The sequence below is a fragment of the Pleurodeles waltl genome, chromosome 3_1 (assembly GCF_031143425.1).
Source record: "Pleurodeles waltl isolate 20211129_DDA chromosome 3_1, aPleWal1.hap1.20221129, whole genome shotgun sequence".
NCBI classification, from domain to species: Eukaryota; Metazoa; Chordata; class Amphibia; order Caudata; family Salamandridae; genus Pleurodeles; species Pleurodeles waltl.
The window spans coordinates 596,521,193-596,543,662 of NC_090440.1; positions in this window are offsets into that span (position 1 = coordinate 596,521,193).

Below are 22,470 nucleotides of genomic sequence, written 5' to 3' on the forward strand. Positions count from 1 at the left end.
CACGGCACTCTAACCTGCATTGCACGACCTCCTAAGCTGTTCTCCGGCGACGTGGGACTTCTTTGTGCGACTTCGGGTGAGCACCGTTTTCACGCATCCTCGTAGTTCCTGTTTCTGGCACTTCTCTGGGTGCTGCCTTCTGCTGAGAGTGCTCCTTGTCTTGCTCGACGTCCCCTCTCTCTCCTGACGCAATTTGCGACATCCTGGTCCTTCCTGGGCCACAGCAGCATCCAAAAACGCTTACCACATGATTTGCAGCTAGCAAGGCTTGTTGGTAGTCTTTCGGCGGGAAAATACTTCTGCACGACTCTCCACGGCGAGAGAAATCCGTTCACCAAAGGGGAAGTCTCTAGCCCTTTTTGTTCCTGCAGAAACCTCAGCTTCTTCTGTCCAGTATAAGCTTCTTTGCACCCACAGCTGGCATTTCCTGGGCATCTGCCCATCTCCGACTTGCTTGTGACTTTTGGACTTGGTCCCCTTGTTCCACAGGTACCCTAGATTGGAAATCCATCGTTTTTGCATTGTTGGTTTGTGTCTTTCCTGCATTATTCCCCTATCACGACTTCTTTGTCCTTTGGGGAACTTTAGTGCACTTTGCACTCACTTTTCAGGGTCTTGGGGTGGGCTATTTTTCTAACCCTCACTATTTTCTAATAGTCCCAGCGACCCTCTACAAGGTCACATAGGTTTGGGGTCCATTTGTGGTTCGCATTCCACTTTTGGAGTTAATGGTTTGTGTTGCCCCTATCCCTATGTGTCCCCATTGCATCCTATTGTAACTATACATTGTTTGCACTGTTTTCTAAGACTATTACTGCATATTTTGATATTGTGTATATATATCTTGTGTATATTTCCTATCCTCTCACTGAGGGTACACTCTGAGATACTTTGGCATATTGTCATAAAAATAAAGTACCTTTATTTTTAGTATAACTGTGTATTGTGTTTTCTTATGATATTGTGCATATGACACTAAGTGGTACTGTAGGAGCTTCACTCGTCTCCTAGTTCAGCCTAAGCTGCTCTGCTAAGCTACCATTATCTATCAGCCTATGCTGCTAGACACCCTATACACTAATAAGGGATAACTGGGCCTGGTGCAAGGTGCAAGTACCCCTAGGTACTCACTACAAGCCAGTCCAGCCTCCTACAGTAACACCCTCTCTCTGAGGAAGTCCTTTGTTCTGCCATCCTGGGCCAAGCCTGGCTGGACCCCAGGAGGGTAGAAACCTGTCTGAGGGGTTGGCAGCAGCAGCAGCTGCAGTGAAACCCCTGGAAAGGCAGTTTGGCAGTACCAGGGTCTGAGCTACAGACCCCTGGGATCATGGGATTGTGCCAACTATGCCAGGATGGCATAGAGGGGGCAATTCCATGATCATAGACATGTTACATGGCCATATTCGGAGTTACCATTGTGAAGCTACACATAGGTACTGACCTATGTGTAGTGCAAGCGTGTAATGGTGTCCCCGCACTCACAAAGTCCGGGGAATTTGCCCTGAACAATGTGGGGGCACCTTGGCTAGTGCCAGGGTGCCCACACACTAAGTAACTTTGCACCTAACCTTTACCAGGTAAAGGTTAGGCAAATAGGTGACTTATAAGTTACTTAAGTGCAGTGGTAAATGGCTGTGAAATAACGTGGACGTTATTTCACTCAGGCTGCAGTGGCAGGCCTGTGTAAGAATTGTCAGAGCTCCCTATGGGTGGCAAAAGAAATGCTGCAGCCCATAGGGATCTCCTGGAACCCCAATACCCTGGGTACCTCAGTTCCAAATACTAGGGAATTATAAGGTTGTTCCAGTATGCCAATGTAGATTGGTAAAATTGGTCATTAGCCTGTTAGTGACAATTTGGAAAGAAATGAGAGAGCATAACCACTGAGGTTCTGGATAGCAGAGCCTCAGTGAGACAGTTAGTCATAACACAGGTAACACATTCAGGCACACTTATGAGCATTGGGGCCCTGGCTGGCAGGGTCCCAGTGACACATACAACTAAAACAACATATATACAGTGAAAAATGGGGGTAACATGCCAGGCAAGATGGTACTTTCCTACAATGCCAATCCTGGAAAAGCCAGTTAGAGTTACAATTTACACAGAGAGCACTTGCACTATAGACACTGGTCAGTAGTGGTACAGTCCCCAGAGCACCAAAACAAGCTAAAATGAAGTCCAGCACACATTCGAAAACACAGAAAGCAGAGGCAAAAAGACAGGGGAAACCACACCAAGGATGCCAGGTCTAATGACAACTATCCAACATAGTTACACTTGTTTTTATTTTACAACTGTTTGGAAATACATATTGAATATTTAGAACAGTGCTTCTTCTTGTGTGAAAGCGGGGGATATTGAGGCAGTTTTTGAGCTAGATAAATCTATCCTTCCTGTTTCTGCTCTGGCATAGAATGAAAATGTAAATCTGACCAAAAGGTGTACCCTGAATACAAGGTGGTGGCAAGGACAGGCTATTTACTGAACTACACAGTTTTTACGATTCTCATAAGAATCAGTTCCACTCCCCAAATGTTATTGCCAGAGCTATTTGACAGTGGTCTGACAGTGATGAATTAAATACCTTAAATTATTTAAAGTGGTGTTTAGAATAAACCACTATGGAGTCTCTAATATTGTCCTCTCTTTAGGTTTTTGTGATGTATCATCGGCAAAGCGTATGGCAATGTTTAGTATAATCCAGCGCCTGCGACAGAGTGCATCTACCACACTTTCTATGTTAAAAATGGATCGCTTTTTGGCTGATGCAAATTGGAGCATGGTGGAAACGGCAACACTAATTGAAGATCCATACCACACTTCGGAAAAAAATGTGAGGACTTTTAATTTGTCTCTGTTTTGCAGTCTTCAGTGTGCTTTATCCATCTTTCAATCAAGCGCATTGCCTGAAATATGTATTGTATTTTATTGTAGCATTTATAAAGTGCTTACTTCCCCAATGTTTAGTGCTGCAGCTCTTACCCACGCAGGTAACAATCGGTGGTCTACCATCTGTGGGGTTGCCAGGGTGTTGTTTTTATTTTGAGCTATGTGTGAAGTGTTATCATGCCATGCACGTTGACCACTGTGGTGCTGTTAATTTATTATGGGATGCAGCTAATGTCAGTGTGATGGGTGAGGGTACGTGAGAGACAGATGTGCAACTTATGTTTGTAATAAGAACTAACCAGCTTAGTCACAGGGCAGCGAGATGCTGTGTGCCTGTGCACCAAAAAGAGGGGTTATGAGGGAGGGTCCAGTCACCCATATAATGATATAATCAGACAGAGATTCAGTTGAATGAGTAAAAGGATGCTAAGAAGGGCAAGAAAAGGAATTGGTGACATAAACAGGAGTCATGCACCATTTTCATTTATATTTATTTAAAGGTAGGGATACTGCGTACTGCTGAATAAATACACCCAGTGATGGAGGAAGTAAATAGAAAAGCAGCCAGAGCTGGCAACCTGAGCAGGACCTACACAAACTTTAAACACATACAGGGCACATACTATGAGCACTGGGGTCCTGCCAAGCAGGATCCCAGTGACACAGGGGCTAAAACATACATACAGTGAAAATGGGGGTAACGGTAGGAAAGTACCATCTTGCCTGGCATGTTACCCCCATATTTCACTGTATATATGTTGTTTTAGTCTATGTGTCAATGGGACCCTGCCAGGCAGGGCCCCAGTGCTCATAAGTATGTGCCCTGTTTGTGTTCCCTGTGTGATGCCCAACTGTCTCACTGAGGCTCTGCTAACCAGAACCTCAGTGGTTATGCTCTCTCTCCTTTCCAAATTTGTCACTAACAGGCTAGTGACTAGATTTACCAATTCACATTGGCATACTGGTACACCCATATAATTCCCTAGAATTTGGTACTGAGGTACCCAGAGTATTGGGGTTCCAGGAGATCCCTATGGGCTGCAGCATGTCTTTTGCCACCCATAGGGAGCTCTGACAATTCTTACACAGGCCTGCCAGTGCAGCCTGCGTGAAATAACGTCCACGTTATTTCACAGCCATTTACCACTGCACATAAGTAATTATAAGTCACCTATATGTCTAACCTTCACCTGGTGAAGGTTGGGTGCAAAGTTACTTAGTGTGTGGGCACCCTGGCACTAGCCAAGGTGCCCCCACATCGTTCAGGGCAAATTCCCCGGACTTTGTGAGTGCGGGGACACCATTACACGCGTGCACTATACATAGGTCACTACCTATGTATAGCGTCACAATGGTAACTCTGAACATGACCATGTAACATGTCTAAGATCATGGAATTTTTACCCCAATACCATTCTGGTATTGGGGGGACAATTCCATGAGTCCCCGGGTCTCTAGCACAGAACCTGGGTACAGCCAAACTGCCTTTCCGGAGTCTCCACTGCAGCTGCTGCTGCTGCCAACCGCTCAGACAGGTTTCTGCCCTCCTGGGGTCCAGGCAGCCCTGGCCCAGGAAGGCAGATCAAAGGATTTCCTCTGAGAGAGGGTGTTACACCCTCTCCCTTTGGAAATAGGTGTGAAGGCTAGAGAGGAGTAGCCTCCCCCAGCCTCTGGAAATGCTTTGATGGGCACAGATGGTGACCATCTCTGCATAAGCCAGTCCAAACCGGTTCATGGATCCCCCAGCCCTGCTCTGGCACGAAACTGGACAAAGGAAAAGGGAGTGACCACTCCCCTGACCTGCACCTCCCAGGGGAGGTGCCCAGAGCTCCTCCAGTGTGTCCCAGACCTCGGCCATCTTGGAAACAGAGGTGTTGGGGGCACACTGGACTGCTCTGAGTGGCCAGTGCCACCAGGTGACGTCAGAGGCTCCTTCTGATAGGCTCTTACCTCTCTTGGTAGCCAATCCTCCTTTCTTGGTAGCAAAACCTCCTCTCTGGCTATTTAGGGTCTCTGCTTTGGGGAATTCTTCAGATAACGAATGCAAGAGCTCACCAGAGTTCCTCTGCATCTCCCTCTTCACCTTCTACCAAAGGATTGACCGCTGACTGCTCAGGACGCTTGCAAAACCGCAACAAAGTAGCAAGACGACTACTAGCAACCTTGTATCACTTTATCCTGCCGGCTTTCTCAACTGTTTCCAGTTGGTGCATGCTCTGGGGGTAGCCTGCCTCCTCTCTGCACCAGGAGCTCTGAAGAAATCTCCTGTGGGTTGACGGAATCTTCCCCCTGCAACCGCAGGCACCAAAAGACTGCATCACTGGTCCTCTGGGTCCCCTCTCAGCACGACGAGCGTGGTCCCTGGAACTCAGCAACTCTTCAAAGTGTCTCACACAGTCCAGTGAGTCTTCAGTCCAAGTTTGGTGGAGGTAAGTCTTTGCCTCCCCACGCTAGACTGCACTGCTGGGTACCGCGTGATTTGCAGCTGCTCCAGCTCTTGTGCACTCTTCCAGGATTTCCTTTGTGCACAGCCAAGCCTGGGTCCCCGACACTCCTTCCTGCAGTGCACCACCTTCTGAGTTGTCCTCCGGCTTCGTGGGACTCCCTTTTGTGACATTGTGTGGACTCCGGTTCACCTTCTTCCAAGTGCCTGTTCAGGTATACTGCAGGTGCTGCCTGCTTCTGTGATGGATCCCTAACTTGATGGTCTCCCCCTCTGTCTTCACCTCCAAGTGGCAACATCCTGGTCCCTCCTGGGGCACAGCAGCACCCAAAAACTCTTACTGTGACCCTTGCAGCTAGAAAGGCTTCTTTGCGGTCTTTCTGCGTGGGAACACCTCTGCAAGCTTCATCGCGACGTGGGACATCCATCCTCCAAAGGGGAAGTTCCTAGTCCTCTTTTTTCTTGCAGAACTCCAAGCTTCTTCCAACAGGTGGCAGCTTCCTTGCACCCTCAGCTGGCATTTCCTGGGCTCCTGCCCACTCTCGACACTTTCGCGACTATTGGACTTGGTCCCCTTGTCTTACAGGTACTCAGGTCCGGAAATCCACTGTTGTTGCGTTGCTGGTATTTGTTGTTCTTGCAGAATCCCCCATCACAACTTTTGTGCTCTCTGGGGTAGTAGGTGCACTTTACACCTACCTTTCAGGGTCTTAGGATGGGCTATTATTCTAACCCTCACTGTTTTCTTACAGTCCCAGTGACCCTCTACAAGCTCACATAGGTTTGGGGTCCATTCGTGGTTCGCATTCCACTTTTGGAGTAAATGGTTTGTGTTGCCCCTATACCTATGTGCTCCTTTGCAACTTACTGTAATTCTACACTGCTTGCATTACTTTTCTTGCTATTACCTGCATAATTTTGGTTTGTGTACATATATCTTGTGTATATAACTTATCCTCATACTGAGGGTACTTGTAGTAAAGTACCATCTTGCCTGGCATGTTACCCCCATATTTCACTGTATATATGTTGTTTTAGTGTATGTGTCACTGGGACCCTGCCAGCCATGGTTGCAAATTGGACCAGGAGAGAGAGGGGACGTCGAGCAAGACAAGGAGCCCTCTCAGCAGCAGGTAGCACCCGGAGAAGTGCCAGAAACAGGCACTACGAGGATGCGTGAAACGGTGCTCACCCGAAGTTACACAAAGGAGTCCCACGTCGCCGGAGACCAACTTAGAAAGTTGTGTAATGCAGGTTAGGGTGCCGTGGACCCTGGCTTGGCTGTGCACAAAGAATTTCCGCCGGAAGTGCACAGGGGCCGGAGTAGCTGCAAAAGTCGCGGTTCCCAGCAATGCAGCCCAGCGAGGTGAGGCAAGGACTTACCTCCACCAAACTTGGACTGAAGAGTCACTGGACTGTGGGGGTCACTTGGACAGAGTCGCTGGATTCGAGGGACCTCGCTCGTCGTGCTGAGAGGAGACCCAAGGGACCGGTAATGCAGCTTTTTGGTGCCTGCGGTTGCAGGGGGAAGATTCCGTCGACCAACGGGAGATTTCTTCTGAGCTTCTGGTGCAGAGAGGAGGCAGACTACCCCCACAGCATGCACAAGCAGGAAAACAGTCGAGAAGGCGGCAGGATCAGCGTTACAGAGTTGCAGTAGTCGTCTTTGCTACTATGTTGCAGGTTTGCAGGCTTCCAGCGCGGTCAGCAGTCGATTCCTTGGCAGAAGGTGAAGAGAGAGATGCAGAGGAACTCGGCTGAGCTCTTGCATTCGTTATCTAAAGTTTCCCCAGAGACAGAGACCCTAAATAGCCAGAAAAGAGGGTTTGGCTACCTAGGAGAGAGGATAGGCTACTAACACCTGAAGGAGCCTATCAGAAGGAGTCTCTGACGTCACCTGGTGGCACTGGCCACTCAGAGCAGTCCAGTGTGCCAGTAGCACCTCTGTTTCCAAGATGGCAGAGGTCTGGAGCACACTGGAGGAGCTCTGGACACCTCCCAGGGGAGGTGCAGGTCAGGGGAGTGGTCACTCCCCTTTCCTTTGTCCAGTTTCGCGCCAGAGCAGGGGCTAAGGGGTCCCTGAACCGGTGTAGACTGGTTTATGCAGAATTGGGCACATCTGTGCCCAAGAAAGCATTTCCAGAGGCTGGGGGAGGCTACTCCTCCCCTGCCTTCACACCATTTTCCAAAGGGAGAGGGTGTAACACCCTCTCTCAGAGGAAGTCCTTTGTTCTGCCATCCTGGGACAAGCCTGGCTTGACCCCAGGGGGGCAGAAACCTGTCTGAGGGGTTGGCAGCAGCAGCAGCTGCAGTGAAACCCCAGGAAAGGCAGTTTGGCAGTACCAGGGTCTGTGCTACAGACCACTGGGATCATCGAATTGTGCCAACAATGCCAGGATGGCATAGAGGGGGCAATTCCATGATCTTAGACATGTTACATGGCCATATTCGGAGTTACCATTGTGAAGCCACATATAGGTATTGACCTATGTAGTGCACGCGTGTAATGGTGTCCCCGCACTCACAAAGTTCAGGGAATTGGCCCTGAACAATGTGGGGGCACCTTGGCTAGTGCCAGGGTGCCCTCACACTAAGTAACTTTGCACCTAACATTTACCAGGTAAAGGTTAGACAGATAGGTGACTTATAAGTTACTTAAGTGCAGTGTAAAATGGCTGTGAAATAACGTGGACGTTATTTCACTCAGGCTGCAGTGGCAGGCCTGTGTAAGAATTGTCAGAGCTCCCTATGGGTGGCAAAAGAAATGCTGCAGCCCATAGGGATCTCCTGGAACCCCAATACCCTGGGTACCTCAGTACCATATACAAGGGAATTATAAGGGTGTTCCAGTAAGCCAATGTAAATTGGTAAAATTGGTCACTAGCCTGTCAGTGACAATTTGAAAGAAATGAGAGCATAACCACTGAGTTTCTGATAGGCAGAGCCTCAATGAGACAGTTAGGCACCACACAGGGAACACATACATATAGGCCACAAACTTATGAGCACTGGGGTCCTGACTAGCAGGGTCCCAGTGACACATAACAAACATACTGAAAACATAGGGTTTTCACTATGAGCACCAGGCCCTGGCTAGCAGGGTCCCAGTGAGACAGCGAAAACACCCTGACATACACTCACAAACAGGCCAAAAGTGGGGGTAACAAGGCTAGAAAGAGGCTACTTTCTCACAACAGGACATCCCATCTCCTCCAGAGATTTTCAGGGAGTCCCATTATAATTCCTTTGAGAGTTTTATTAAACCTCTCAACCAGTCCATTTGTTTGTGGATGATAGGGTGTAGTGAACTTGTATGTCACACCACATTCCTTCCACATGGCCTTTAAGTAAGCAGACATGAAATTGCTTCCCCTGTCGGATACCACCTCTTTTGGGAAGCCCACCATGGAAAAGATTCCCAGTAGGGCCTTTGCCACTGCAGGGGCTGTAGTGGTCCTTAGAGGAATTGCTTCAGGATATCTGGTGGCATGGTCCAGTACCACCAAGATAAACCTATTGCATGAAGCAGTAGGAGGGTCAAGGGGGCCAACTAAGTCAACCCCTACCCTTTCAAAGGGAACCCCAACCACAGGCAGTGGAATAAGGGGTGCCTTTGGGGTGCTACCAGTTTTGCCACTGGCTTGACAGGTTTCACAGGACTTACAAAATTCTTTTGTGTCCTCTGACATTCTAGGCCAATGAAACAAGGGGACAAGCCTGTCCCAAGTTTTCATTTGCCCTAAATGTCCAGCCAAGGGAATGTCGTGGGCTAGAGTTAGGAGGAACTCTCTGTATTGCTGAAGAATCACCAATCTCCTGGCAGGTCCAGGTTTTGGATCCCTTGCTCCAGTATACAAGAGGTTGTCCTCCCAGTAAACTCTGTGAGAGTCACTGACATCCCCATTTGCTTGTTTGACAGCTTGCTGTCTTAGACCCTCTAGTGTTGGACAGGTCTGTTGTGCCACACTCAGCTCCTCCCTGGCAGGCCCCCCTCCACCCAAAAGCTCAGCAGTGTCTGCTTCCAGCTCCTCTGGTGTAGGTTCTGCACAGGGTGGAAATTCTTCTTCCTCAGAAGTTGAATCCACTGTGGAGGGAGGGATAGTAGGTAGTGTTTTACCTTTACTAACCCTAGCTTTAGGGAGCACTTGGTCCATTCTTCCAGGATCCAAGTCACCCTGTCCTTTTTGCTTTTTGGCCTGAGCCCTGGTTAAAGCAAAAATATGCCCTGAAATGCCCAGCATTGCTGCATGAGCCTCCAACTCCACTTCTGCTCAAGCTCATGTCTCTAAATCGTTCCCTAGTAGACAGTCTACAGGTAAATCTGAGGCAACCACAACTTTCTTTGGACCAGTAACCCCCCCCCCCAGTTGAGATTCACAACAGCCATGGGGTGGCTAAGAGTGTTGTTATGAGCATCAGTCACTTGGTACTGGTGACCAAGTAGGCGTTGTTCATGGTGGACCAGTTTCTCTATTACCATGGTAACACTGGCACCTGTGTCCCTGTAGGCCTGAACCTCAACACCATTTATTAGGGGACGTTGCTTGTACTTATCCATATTAAGGGGACAAGCGACCAAGCTGGCCAAATCAATGGCCCCCTCAGAGACTAACACAGCCTCTGTGGTCTCCATAACCAGACCAACCCCAACTAAATTACCAAAAGTGAGCCCAGCTACTCCCTTGGATTGACTATTAGTAGGTTTGATCCCACCACCACTGCTATTACTAGGGGCACTAGGTGTAGCAGCAGGGGTTGTAGTGGTAGGAGGCTTGGTGCTTTTCTTTGGACAACTGGGATCAGTTGTCCAATGGCCTTTTACTTTACATAAATAGCACCATGGTTTCTTAACTTGATTTGAAGAGGATTTGGGCCCACCACCCCCACCAGAGTGTTTTTGTGGGCCTGATGAAGACTCATTTTTAGATTTGTCCCCACCCTTGTCAGAAGACTTACCATCCTTCTTCTTGCCATCCTTGTCACCCCCTGTATGAACATTTCTGTTCACCCTTGTTCTGACCCATTTGTCTGCCTTCTTTCCCAATTCTTGGGGAGAGGTCAGATCAGAGTCTACCAGATACTGGTGCAACAAATCAGACACAGAATTATTAAGAATATGCTCTCTCAGGATTAAGTTATACAGGCTTTCATAGTCAGGAACTTTACTGCCATGTAACCACCCCCCAAGGCCTTCACTGAATGGTCAACAAAGTCTACCCAGTCTTGTGAAGACTCCTTTTTGGTTTCTCTGAACTTGATCCTGTACTGTTCAGTGGTTAAGCCATAACCATCTAGGAGTGCATTCTTAAGAACTGCAAAATCATTGGCATCACTTTCCTTAACAGTAAGGAGCCTGTCCCTACCCTTTCCACTGAAAGATAGCCATAGGATAGCAGCCCACTACCTTTGAGGGACCCCCTGTACATTACAGGCCCTCTCAACTGCAGCAAACCACTTGTTAATGTCATCCCCCTCCTTGTAAGGGGGAACTATCTTGTGCAGATTCCTAGAATCATGCTCTTTTACAGGATTACTATCTGTAATCCTGCTGCTGCCACCATGGGGTCCAAACCCCAACCTCTGTCTTTCTTTTTCTAAGTCAAATGCTTGTCTGTTTAGATCCAGCTGTTGCTTCTTGAGCTTCAGTCTGGATTCTTCCACTCTCAATCTATTGAGTTCCCTTTCTAACATTCTGTCTTCAGGGAGGGTGGGTTGGGCATGCATTGACACAGAAGAATGATGAGAATGAACAGAGGGAGACCTGTCCCTAATAGATGGCACTCTAACAACCTGGCCTAAAGGAGTCACCTCTATACTATGATGAGAACTCACATCAGTACCAATCCTGCTAGGTGGCCTGCTAAGGGGCAGGTTGGGAAGGTTCCCTTCTAACCATTTTACTGGGGGTGCCCCAGAATCAGAGTGTGAACCATCAGCCAATCTCTCACCAGAGGTGCCAACTATGGTCTTATCCTGTTCAATGAGCATATTAACTAACAATTCTCTTGAGGGATTCTTCCCTACCCCTAAACCTCTTACAATGCAGAGACTCCTTGCTCCTTTCCAGCTAAGGTGGTCATAAGCAACTCTGGTCAGATCTACAGTTTGACCTGTACCAGACATGATAGAAAAGGTTTAAGGGACAGAAAAAGAAAGAAAAAGTTTCAGTACTTTTTAAGGAACAGAAAAAAACTTTTACAACTTTTTAAGAACTTTTTGAAAGTTTTAGAGGTACTTTTCAGCACTTAGCAAAGGAGTAAGAGAAGAAAAGCAAAACTTTTTGGTTAGGTGTACATACACTGAACTTGTTTTGTATATTTTTCTCTTATGAAAAGTACAAAATGACAAAGTGGTAAGTAGTTGCAAGTACTTATCCCACCGCTGCACAACCAATGTAGGAGGCTGGCCTGGTTTGTAGTGGTACCAAGGGGTACTTACACTCTGCACCAGGTCCAGTTATCCCTTATTAGTGTAGAAGAGGTGTCTAGCAGCTTAGGCTGATAGAAAAGGTAGCTTAGCAGAGCAGCTTAGGCTGAACTAGGAGACGAGTGAAGCTCCTACAGTACCACTAGTGTCATATGCACAATATCATAAGAAAACACAATACACAGATATACTAAAAATAAAGGTACTTTATTTTTATGACAACATGCCAAAGTATCTCAGTGAGTAACATCAGTATGAGGATAGCAAATATACACAAGATATATGTACACAATACCAAAATATGCAGTAATAGCAATAGAAAACAGTGCAAGCAATGTATAGTCACATTAGAATGCAATGGGAGCACATAGGGATAGGGGCAACACAAACCATATACTCTAGAAGTGGAATGCGAACCACGAATGGACCCTAAACCTAGGTGAGCTTGTAGAGGGTCGCTGGGACTGCAAGAAAACAGTGAGGGTTAGAAAAATAGCCCACCCCAAGACCCTGAAAAGTGGGTGCAAAGTGCATTCTCATTTCTTTCAAATTGTCACTGACAGGGTAGTGACCAATTTTACCAATTTACATTGGCTTACTGGAACACCCTTATAATTCCCTTGTATATGGTACTGAGGTACCCAGGGTATTGGGGTTCCAGGAGATCCCTATGGGCTGCAGCATTTCTTTTGCCACCCATAGGGACCTCTGACAATTCTTACACAGGCCTGCCACTGCAGCCTGAGTGAAATAACGTCCACGTTATTTCACAGCCATTTTACACTGCACTTAAGTAACTTATAAGTCACCTATATGTCTAACCTTTACCTGGTAAAGGTTAGGTGCAAAGTTACTTAGTGTGAGGGCACCCTGGCACTAGCCAAGGTGCCCCCACATTGTTCAGGGCCAATTCCCTGAACTTTGTGAGTGCGGGGACACCATTACACGCATGCACTACATATAGGTCAATACCTATATGTGGCTTCACAATGGTAACTCCGAATATGGCCATGTAACATGTCTAAGATCATGGAATTGCCCCCTCTATGCCATCCTGGCATTGTTGGCACAATTCGATGATCCCAGTGGTCTGTAGCACAGACCCTGGTACTGCCAAACTGCCTTTCCTGGGGTTTCACTGCAGCTGCTGCTGCTGCCAACCCCTCAGACAGGTTTCTGCCCCCCTGGGGTCAAGCCAGGCTTGTCCCAGGATGGCAGAACAAAGGACTTCCTCTGAGAGAGGGTGTTACACCCTCTCCCTTTGGAAAATGGTGTGAAGGCAGGGGAGGAGAAGCCTCCCCCAGCCTCTGGAAATGCTTTCTTGGGCACAGATGTGCCCAATTCTGCATAAACCAGTCTACACCGGTTCAGGGACCCCTTAGCCCCTGCTCTGGCGCGAAACTGGACAAAGGAAAGGGGTTGCCAGGGTGTTGTTTTTGTTTTGAGCTATGTGTGAAGTGTTATCATGCCATGCACGTTGACCACTGTGGTGCTGTTAATTTATTATGGGATGCAGCTAATGTCAGTGTGATGGGTGAGGGTACGTGAGAGACAGATGTGCAACTTATGTTTGTAATAAGAACTAACCAGCTTAGTCACAGGGCAGCGAGATGCTGTGTGCCTGTGCACCAAAAAGAGGGGTTATGAGGGAGGGTCCAGTCACCCATATAATGATATAATCAGAAAGAGATTCAGTTGAATGAGTAAAAGGATGCTAAGAAGGGCAAGAAAAGGAATTGGTGACATAAACAGGAGTCATGCACCATTTTCATTTATATTTATTTAAAGGTAGGGATACTGCGTACTGCTGAATAAATACACCCAGTGATGGAGGAAGTAAATAGAAAAGCAGCCAGAGCTGGCAACCTGAGCAGGACCTACACAAACTTTAAACACATACAGGGCACATACTATGAGCACTGGGGTCCTGCCAAGCAGGATCCCAGTGACACAGGGGCTAAAACATACATACAGTGAAAATGGGGGTAACGGTAGGAAAGTACCATCTTGCCTGGCATGTTACCCCCATATTTCACTGTATATATGTTGTTTTAGTCTATGTGTCAATGGGACCCTGCCAGGCAGGGCCCCAGTGCTCATAAGTATGTGCCCTGTTTGTGTTCCCTGTGTGATGCCCAACTGTCTCACTGAGGCTCTGCTAACCAGAACCTCAGTGGTTATGCTCTCTCTCTGTGAGAAAGTAGCCTCTTTCTAGCCTTGTTACCCCCACTTTTGGCCTGTTTGTGAGTGTATGTCAGGGTGTTTGTCACTGTTTTCACTGTCTCACTGGGATCCTGATAGCCAGGCCCCAGTGCTCATAGTGAAAACACTATGTTTTCAGTATGGTTGTTATGTGTCACTGGGATCCTGCTGCTCAGGACCCCAGTGCTCATAGGTTTGTGGCCTATATGTATGTGTCACTGGGACCCTGTCACACAGGGCCCCAGTGCTCATAGGTGTGCATGTATATGTTCCCTGTGTGGTGCCTAACTGTCTCACTGAGGCTCTGCTAACCAGAACCTCAGTGGTTATGCTCTCTCATTACTTCCAAATTGTCACTAACAGGCTAGTGACCAATTTTACCAATTTACATTGGCTTACTGGAACACCCTTATAATTCCCTAGTATATGGTACTGAGGTACCCAGGGTATTGGGGTTCCAGGAGATCCCTATGGGCTGCAGCATTTCTTTTGCCACCCATAGGGAGCTCTGACAATTCTTACACAGGCCTGCCACTGCAGCCTGAGTGAAATAACGTCCACGTTATTTCACAGCCATTTTACACTGCACTTAAGTAACTTATAAGTCACCTATATGTCTAACCTTTACCTGGTAAAGGTTAGGTGCAAAGTTACTTAGTGTGAGGGCACCCTGGCACTAGCCAAGGTGCCCCCACATTGTTCAGAGCCAATTCCCTGAACTTTGTGAGTGCGGGGACACCATTACACGCGTGCACTACATATAGGTCACTACCTATATGTAGCTTCACAATGGTAACTCCGAATATGGCCATGTAACATGTCTATGATCATGGAATTGCCCCCTCTAAGCCATCCTGGCATTGTTGGTACAATTCCATGATCCCAGTGGTCTGTAGCACAGACCCTGGTACTGCCAAACTGCCCTTCCTGGGGTTTCACTGCAGCTGCTGCTGCTGCCAACCCCTCAGACAGGCAGCTGCCCTCCTGGGGTCCAGCCAGGCCTGGCCCAGGATGGCAGAACAAAGAACTTCCTCTGAGAGAGGGTGTGACACCCTCTCCCTTTGGAAAATGGTGTGAAGGCAGGGGAGGAGTAGCCTCCCCCAGCCTCTGGAAATGCTTTGTTGGGCACAGAGGTGCCCAATTCTGCATAAGCCAGTCTACACCGGTTCAGGGACCCCTTAGCCCCTGCTCTGGCGCGAAACTGGACAAAGGAAAGGGGAGTGACCACTCCCCTGACCTGCACCTCCCCTGGGAGGTGTCCAGATCTCCTCCAGTGTGCTCCAGACCTCTGCCATCTTGGAAACAGAGGTGCTGCTGGCACACTGGACTGCTCTGAGTGGCCAGTGCCACCAGGTGACGTCAGAGACTCCTTGTGATAGGCTCCTTCAGGTGTTAGTAGCCTTTACTCTCTCCTAGGTAGCCAAACCCTCTTTTCTGGCTATTTAGGGTCTCTGTCTCTGGGGAAACTTTAGATAACGAATGCAAGAGCTCATCCGAGTTCCTCTGCATCTCCCTCTTCACCTTCTGATAAGGAAACGACCGCTGACCGCGCTGGAAGCCTGCAAACCTGCAACATAGTAGCAAAGACGACTACTGCAACTCTGTAACGCTGATCCTGCCGCCTTCTCGACTGTTTTCCTGCTTGTGCATGCTGTGGGGGTAGCCTGCCTCCTCTCTGCACCAGAAGCTCCGAAGAAATCTCCCGTGGGTCGACGGAATCCTCCCCCTGCAACCGCAGGCACCAAAAAGCTGCATCACCGGTCCCTTGGGTCTCCTCTCAACACGACGAGCGAGGTCCCTCGAATCCAGCGACTCTGTCCAAGTGACCCCCACAGTCCAGTGACTCTTCAGCCCAAGTTTGGTGGAGGTAAGTCCTTGCCTCACCTCGCTGGGCTGCATTGCTGGGAACTGTGACTTTGCAGCTACTCCGGCCCCTGTGCACTTCCGGCGGAAATCCTTTGTGCACAGCCAAGCCTGGGTCCACGGCACTCTAACCTGCATTGCACGACTTTCTAAGTTGGTCTCCGGCGACGTGGGACTCCTTTGTGCAACTTCGGTGAGCACCGTTTCACGCATCCTTGTAGTGCCTGTTTCTGGCACTTCTCCGGGTGCTACCTGCTTCACTGAGGGCTCTTTGTCTTGCTCGCCGTCCCTTTTCTCTGCAGGTCCAATTTGCGACCTCCTGGTCCCTCCTGGGCCCCAGCAGCGTCCAAAAACGCCAAACGCACGATTTGCGTGTAGCTAGGCTTGTTGGCGTCCTTCCGGCGGGAAAACACTTCTGCACGACTTTCCAAGGCGAGTGGGATTTGTCCACCGAAGGGGAAGTCTCTAGCCCTTTTCGTTCCTGCAGAAACCTCAGCTTCTTCTGTCCAGTCGAAGCTTCTTTGCACCCGCAGCTGGCATTTCCTGGGCATATGCCCATCTCCGACTTGCTTGTGACTTTTGGACTTGGTCCCCTTGTTCCACAGGTACCCTAGATTGGAAATCCACAGTTGTTGCATTGCTGGTTTGTGTCTTTCCTGCATTATTCCTCTAACACGACTCTTTTGTCCTTAGGGGAACTTTAGTGCACTTTGCACTCACTTTTCAGGGTCTTGGGGAGGGTTATTTTTCTCACTCTCACTATTTTCTAATAGTCCCAGCGACCCTCTACAAGGTCACATAGGTTTGGGGTCCATTCGTGGTTCGCATTCCACTTTTGGAGTATATGGTTTGTGTTGCCCCTATCCCTATGTTTCCCCATTGTATCCTATTGTAACTATACATTGTTTGCACTGTTTTCTAAGACTATACTGCATATTTTTGCTGTTGTGTATATATATCTTGTGTATATTTCCTATCCTCTCACTGAGGGTACACTCTAAGATACTTTGGCATATTGTCATAAAAATAAAGTACCTTTATTTTTAGTATAACTGTGTATTGTGTTTTCTTATGATATTGTGCAAATGACACTAAGTGGTACTGTAGTAGCTTCACACGTCTCCTAGTTCAGCCTAAGCTGCTCTGCTAAGCTACCATTATCTATCAGCCTAAGCTGCTAGACACCCTATACACTAATAAGGGATAACTGGGCCTGGTGCAAGGTGCAAGTACCCCTTGGTACTCACTACAAGCTAGTCCAGCCTCCTATATTGGTTGTGCAGTGGTGGGATAAGTGCTTGAGACTACTTACCACTCTTGTCATTGTACTTTTCATAAGAGAAAAATATACAAAACAAGGTCAGTGTATATACACATAGCCAAAAAGTTTAGCATTTCCTCTTTTCACTCTTTTCTAAGTGCTGAAAAGTATTTCTAAACTTTCAGAAAGTTCTTAAAAGTTTAAAAAGTTTTTTTTTCTGTCTTTCCAAAAAGTTCTGAAAACTTTTGTCTCTTTCTCTATCACTTTAACTCTCTCTAAGAAAAATGTCTGGCACAGGCCAAAGTGTTGATCTGTCCAAACTTGCATATGACAACCTTAGCTGGAAAAGAGCAAGGAGTCTCTGTATAGAGAGAGGTTTGAGGGTAGGGAAGAATCCTGCCTTAGAACTATTAATTAACATGCTTAGAGAACAGGATAAGGCCATAGGTGCCCCATCTGTTGAAAAAGTACCTAATAGTTCCCAATCTGATTCAGGGACTCCCCCAGGAAAGGATTCAGGAAAGAAACTTCCTAGCCTGCCCATTACTAGACAATCTAGCATAGATGGTAATGATGATGAGCCACACCATAGAAATAGTGTTGTCTCACATCATAGCAAAAGCATTTATTCTCACCATACTGGTAGTAATGTTTCTGTTAACCAAGCTGTTAGAGTGGCTTCTGTAAGGGACAGGTCTCCTTCTGTTCATTCCCATCATAGCTCTGTTTCTAGGAATGTCCCTCCCACCAACCCTGATGACAGAATGTTAGAGAGGGAACTCAATAAGTTGAGGGTGGAACAAACCAGACTGAAGCTTAAAAAGCAACAGCTGGATTTGGATAGACAGTCTTTTGAATTAGAAAAGGAAAGACAGAAGTTGGGTTTAGATACCCATGGTGGCAGCAGCAGTATTCCCCATAGTCATCCTGCAAAAGAGCATGATTCCAGGAATCTGCACAAGATAGTTCCCCCTTATAAGGAGGGGGATGACATTAACAAGTGGTTTGCTGCACTTGAGAGGGCCTGTGTTGTACAGGATGTCCCTCAAAGGCAGTGGGCTGCTATCCTATGGCTATCATTTAGTGGAAAAGGTAGGGATAGGCTCCTTACTGTGAAAGAAAGTGATGCCAATAATTTTACAGTTCTTAAAAATGCACTCCTGGATGGTTATGGCTTAACCACTGAACAGTACAGGATAAAGTTCAGAGAGACCAAAAAGGAGTCTTCACAAGACTGGGTTGATTTCATTGACCATTCAGTGAAGGCCTTGGAGGGGTGGTTACATGGCAGTAAAGTTACTGATTATGAAAGCCTGTATAACACAATCCTGAGAGAGCATATACTTAATAATTGTGTGTCTGATTTGTTGCACCAGTACCTGGTAGACTCTGATCTGACCTCTCCCCAAGAATTGGGAAAGAAGGCAGACAAATGGGTCAGAACAAGGGTGAACAGAAAAGTTCATACAGGGGGTGACAAAGATGGCAATAAGAAGAAAGATGGTGAAAAATCTCAAGATAAGCATGGGGATAAGGGTAAAACCAAAGATCCCACTTCAAATCTTAAACACTCTTCAGAGGGTGGGGATAAAACATATTCTTCCTCTTCTTCCCAACCTGCACACATTAAAAAGCCTTGGTGCTTTGTGTGTAAAAATAGAGGCCATAGGCCAGGGGATAAGTCCTGTCCAGGTAAACCCCCTGAGCCTACCACCACTAATACATCAAGCTCTAGTGCCCCTAGCAGTAGTGGTACTAGTGGTGGGACTGCTGGCAACAGTCAAGCAAAGGGTGTAGTTGGGTTCACTTATGGGTCCATAGTGGAAACAGATGTAATCAGTCCCAAAACAGTTTCTGTCACACATAGTGGCATTGGCCTTGCCACACTGGCTGCTTGTCCCCTTACAATGGATAAGTACAGGCAGACAGTTTCAATAAATGGTGTTGAGGCCTTGGCCTACAGGGACACAGGTGCCAGTTTCACTTTGGTGACTGAAAACCTTGTGGCTCCTGAACAACACATCATTGGACAACAGTATAAGATTATTGATGTCCATAACTCCACTAAGTTTCTTCCCTTAGCTATAATTCAGTTTAGTTGGGGTGGAGTTACTGGCCCTAAGCAGGTGGTGGTATCACCTAGCTTACCTGTAGACTGTCTCTTAGGTAATGACCTAGAGGCCTCAGGTTGGGCTGATGTAGAGTTTTATGCCCATGCAGCCATGCTGGGCATCCCAGAGGAATTGTTCCCTCTCATTTCTACTGAAATGAAAAAGCAAAGGAGAGAAGGCCTGAAAACTCAGGATCCCTCTCCATCAACAGGTAAAAAGGGTATCACAGTATCCCCTAACCACCCTACCATTCAGGATACCATTCCTGTGGTGGGAGAAACCTCTCCTGGGGTGGCACCTGTTCCAAAGGAATCATCAGTTGGCAAAACTGTACTCCCTGAGGTGGAAGTACCTCTCTGTGGGATAACTAACATTGGTGAGAAAAAGAGCACCATTTTAGTTAACATGGAGCATCCCTCCAACCCTCCCAGAGAAACTTTAGTGCAGAAACCCTGCACTGCCTCACAACAATTAGGACAGCATCCCTGCCCTAGAGAGGAGCTGATAGGACAGCATCCCTGCCCTGCTCCAACCCAAGAGAAACAGCATCCCTGTTCTCTCTTCCAGCCATATGGACAAAGTTTTTGCCCAGCTATGGCTTTACTGAGACAGCATCCCTGTCTGGCATTTCCATCACTACAAATAGGTTCAGTGGACAATTCCCACTGCTCTAAACTAAAACTTACTGATAGAAACTCTGAAAATACATCTTCACTTTGTTGCCTAGCTAAAAAACTTCAAACAGGGTGGTTTACATCCCCACAGGGAAGTAACCATATAGTGGATGATAAAGGGAGTGACCAGTCTATTGCAGAGCTACTCTCTACTTATCACCACTTAGACAATAAAGTCTCAACTGGCCAAGGTTAGCCTTATTGTCCTTCGTTTGGGGGGGGGTTGTGTGAGAAAGTAGCCTCTTTCTAGCCTTGTTACCCCCACTTTTGGCCTGTTTGTGAGTGTATGTCAGGGTGTTTGTCACTGTTTTCACTGTCTCACTGGGATCCTGATAGCCAGGCCCCAGTGCTCATAGTGAAATCACTATGTTTTCAGTATGGTTGTTATGTGTCACTGGGATCCTGCTGGTCAGGACCCCAGTGCTCATAGGTTTGTGGCCTATATGTATGTGTCACTGGGACCCTGTCACACAGGGCCCCAGTGCTCATAGGTGTGCATGTATATGTTCCCTGTGTGGTGCCTAACTGTCTCACTGAGGCTCTGCTAACCAGAACCTCAGTGGTTATGCTCTCTCATTACTTCCAAATTGTCACTAACAGGCTAGTGACCAATTTTACCAATTTACATTGGCTTACTGGAACACCCTTATAATTCCCTAGTATATGGTACTGAGGTACCCAGGGTATTGGGGTTCCAGGAGATCCCTATGGGCTGCAGCATTTCTTTTGCCACCCATAGAGAGCTCTGACAATTCTTACACAGGCCTGCCACTGCAGCCTGAGTGAAATAACGTCCACGTTATTTCACAGCCATTTTACACTGCACTTAAGTAACTTATAAGTCACCTATATGTCTAACCTTTACCTGGTAAAGGTTAGGTGCAAAGTTACTTAGTGTGAGGGCACCCTGGCACTAGCCAAGGTGCCCCCACATTGTTCAGAGCCAATTCCCTGAACTTTGTGAGTGCGGGGACACCATTACACGCGTGCACTACATATAGGTCACTACCTATATGTAGCTTCACAATGGTAACTCCGAATATGGCCATGTAACATGTCTATGATCATGGAATTGCCCCCTCTAAGCCATCCTGGCATTGTTGGTACAATTCCATGATCCCAGTGGTCTGTAGCACAGACCCTGGTACTGCCAAACTGCCCTTCCTGGGGTTTCACTGCAGCTGCTGCTGCTGCCAACCCCTCAGACAGGCAGCTGCCCTCCTGGGGTCCAGCCAGGCCTGGCCCAGGATGGCAGAACAAAGAACTTCCTCTGAGAGAGGGTGTGACACCCTCTCCCTTTGGAAAATGGTGTGAAGGCAGGGGAGGAGTAGCCTCCCCCAGCCTCTGGAAATGCTTTGTTGGGCACAGAGGTGCCCAATTCTGCATAAGCCAGTCTACACCGGTTCAGGGACCCCTTAGCCCCTGCTCTGGCGCGAAACTGGACAAAGGAAAGGGGAGTGACCACTCCCCTGACCTGCACCTCCCCTGGGAGGTGTCCAGATCTCCTCCAGTGTGCTCCAGACCTCTGCCATCTTGGAAACAGAGGTGCTGCTGGCACACTGGACTGCTCTGAGTGGCCAGTGCCACCAGGTGACGTCAGAGACTCCTTGTGATAGGCTCCTTCAGGTGTTAGTAGCCTTTACTCTCTCCTAGGTAGCCAAACCCTCTTTTCTGGCTATTTAGGGTCTCTGTCTCTGGGGAAACTTTAGATAACGAATGCAAGAGCTCATCCGAGTTCCTCTGCATCTCCCTCTTCACCTTCTGATAAGGAAACGACCGCTGACCGCGCTGGAAGCCTGCAAACCTGCAACTTAGTAGCAAAGACGACTACTGCAACTCTGTAACGCTGATCCTGCCGCCTTCTCGACTGTTTTCCTGCTTGTGCATGCTGTGGGGGTAGCCTGCCTCCTCTCTGCACCAGAAGCTCCGAAGAAATCTCCCGTGGGTCGACGGAATCTTCCCCCTGCAACCGCAGGCACCAAAAAGCTGCATCACCGGTCCCTTGGGTCTCCTCTCAACACGACGAGCGAGGTCCCTCGAATCCAGCGACTCTGTCCAAGTGACTCCCACAGTCCAGTGACTCTTCAGCCCAAGTTTGGTGGAGGTAAATCCTTGCCTCACCTCGCTGGGCTGCATTGCTGGGAACCGTGACTTTGCAGCTACTCCGGCCCCTGTGAACTTCCGGCGGAAATCCTTTGTGCACAGCCAAGCCTGGGTCCACGGCACTCTAACCTGCATTGCACGACTTTCTAAGTTGGTCTCCGGCGACGTGGGACTCCTTTGTGCAACTTTGGCGAGCACCGTTTCACGCATCCTCGTAGTGCCTGTTTCTGGCACTTCTCCGGAAGCTACCTGCTTCAGTGAGGGCTCTTTGTCTTGCTCGATGTCCCTTCTCTCTGCAGGTCCAATTTGCGACCTCCTGGTCCCTCCTGGGCCCCAGCAGCGTCCAAAAACGCCAAACGCACGATTTGCATGTAGCAAGGCTTGTTGGCGTCCTTCCGGTGGGAAAACACTTCTGCACGACTTTCCAAGGCGAGTGGGATCCGTCCACCGAAGGGGAAGTCTCTAGCCCTTTTCGTTCCTGCAGAAACCTCAGCT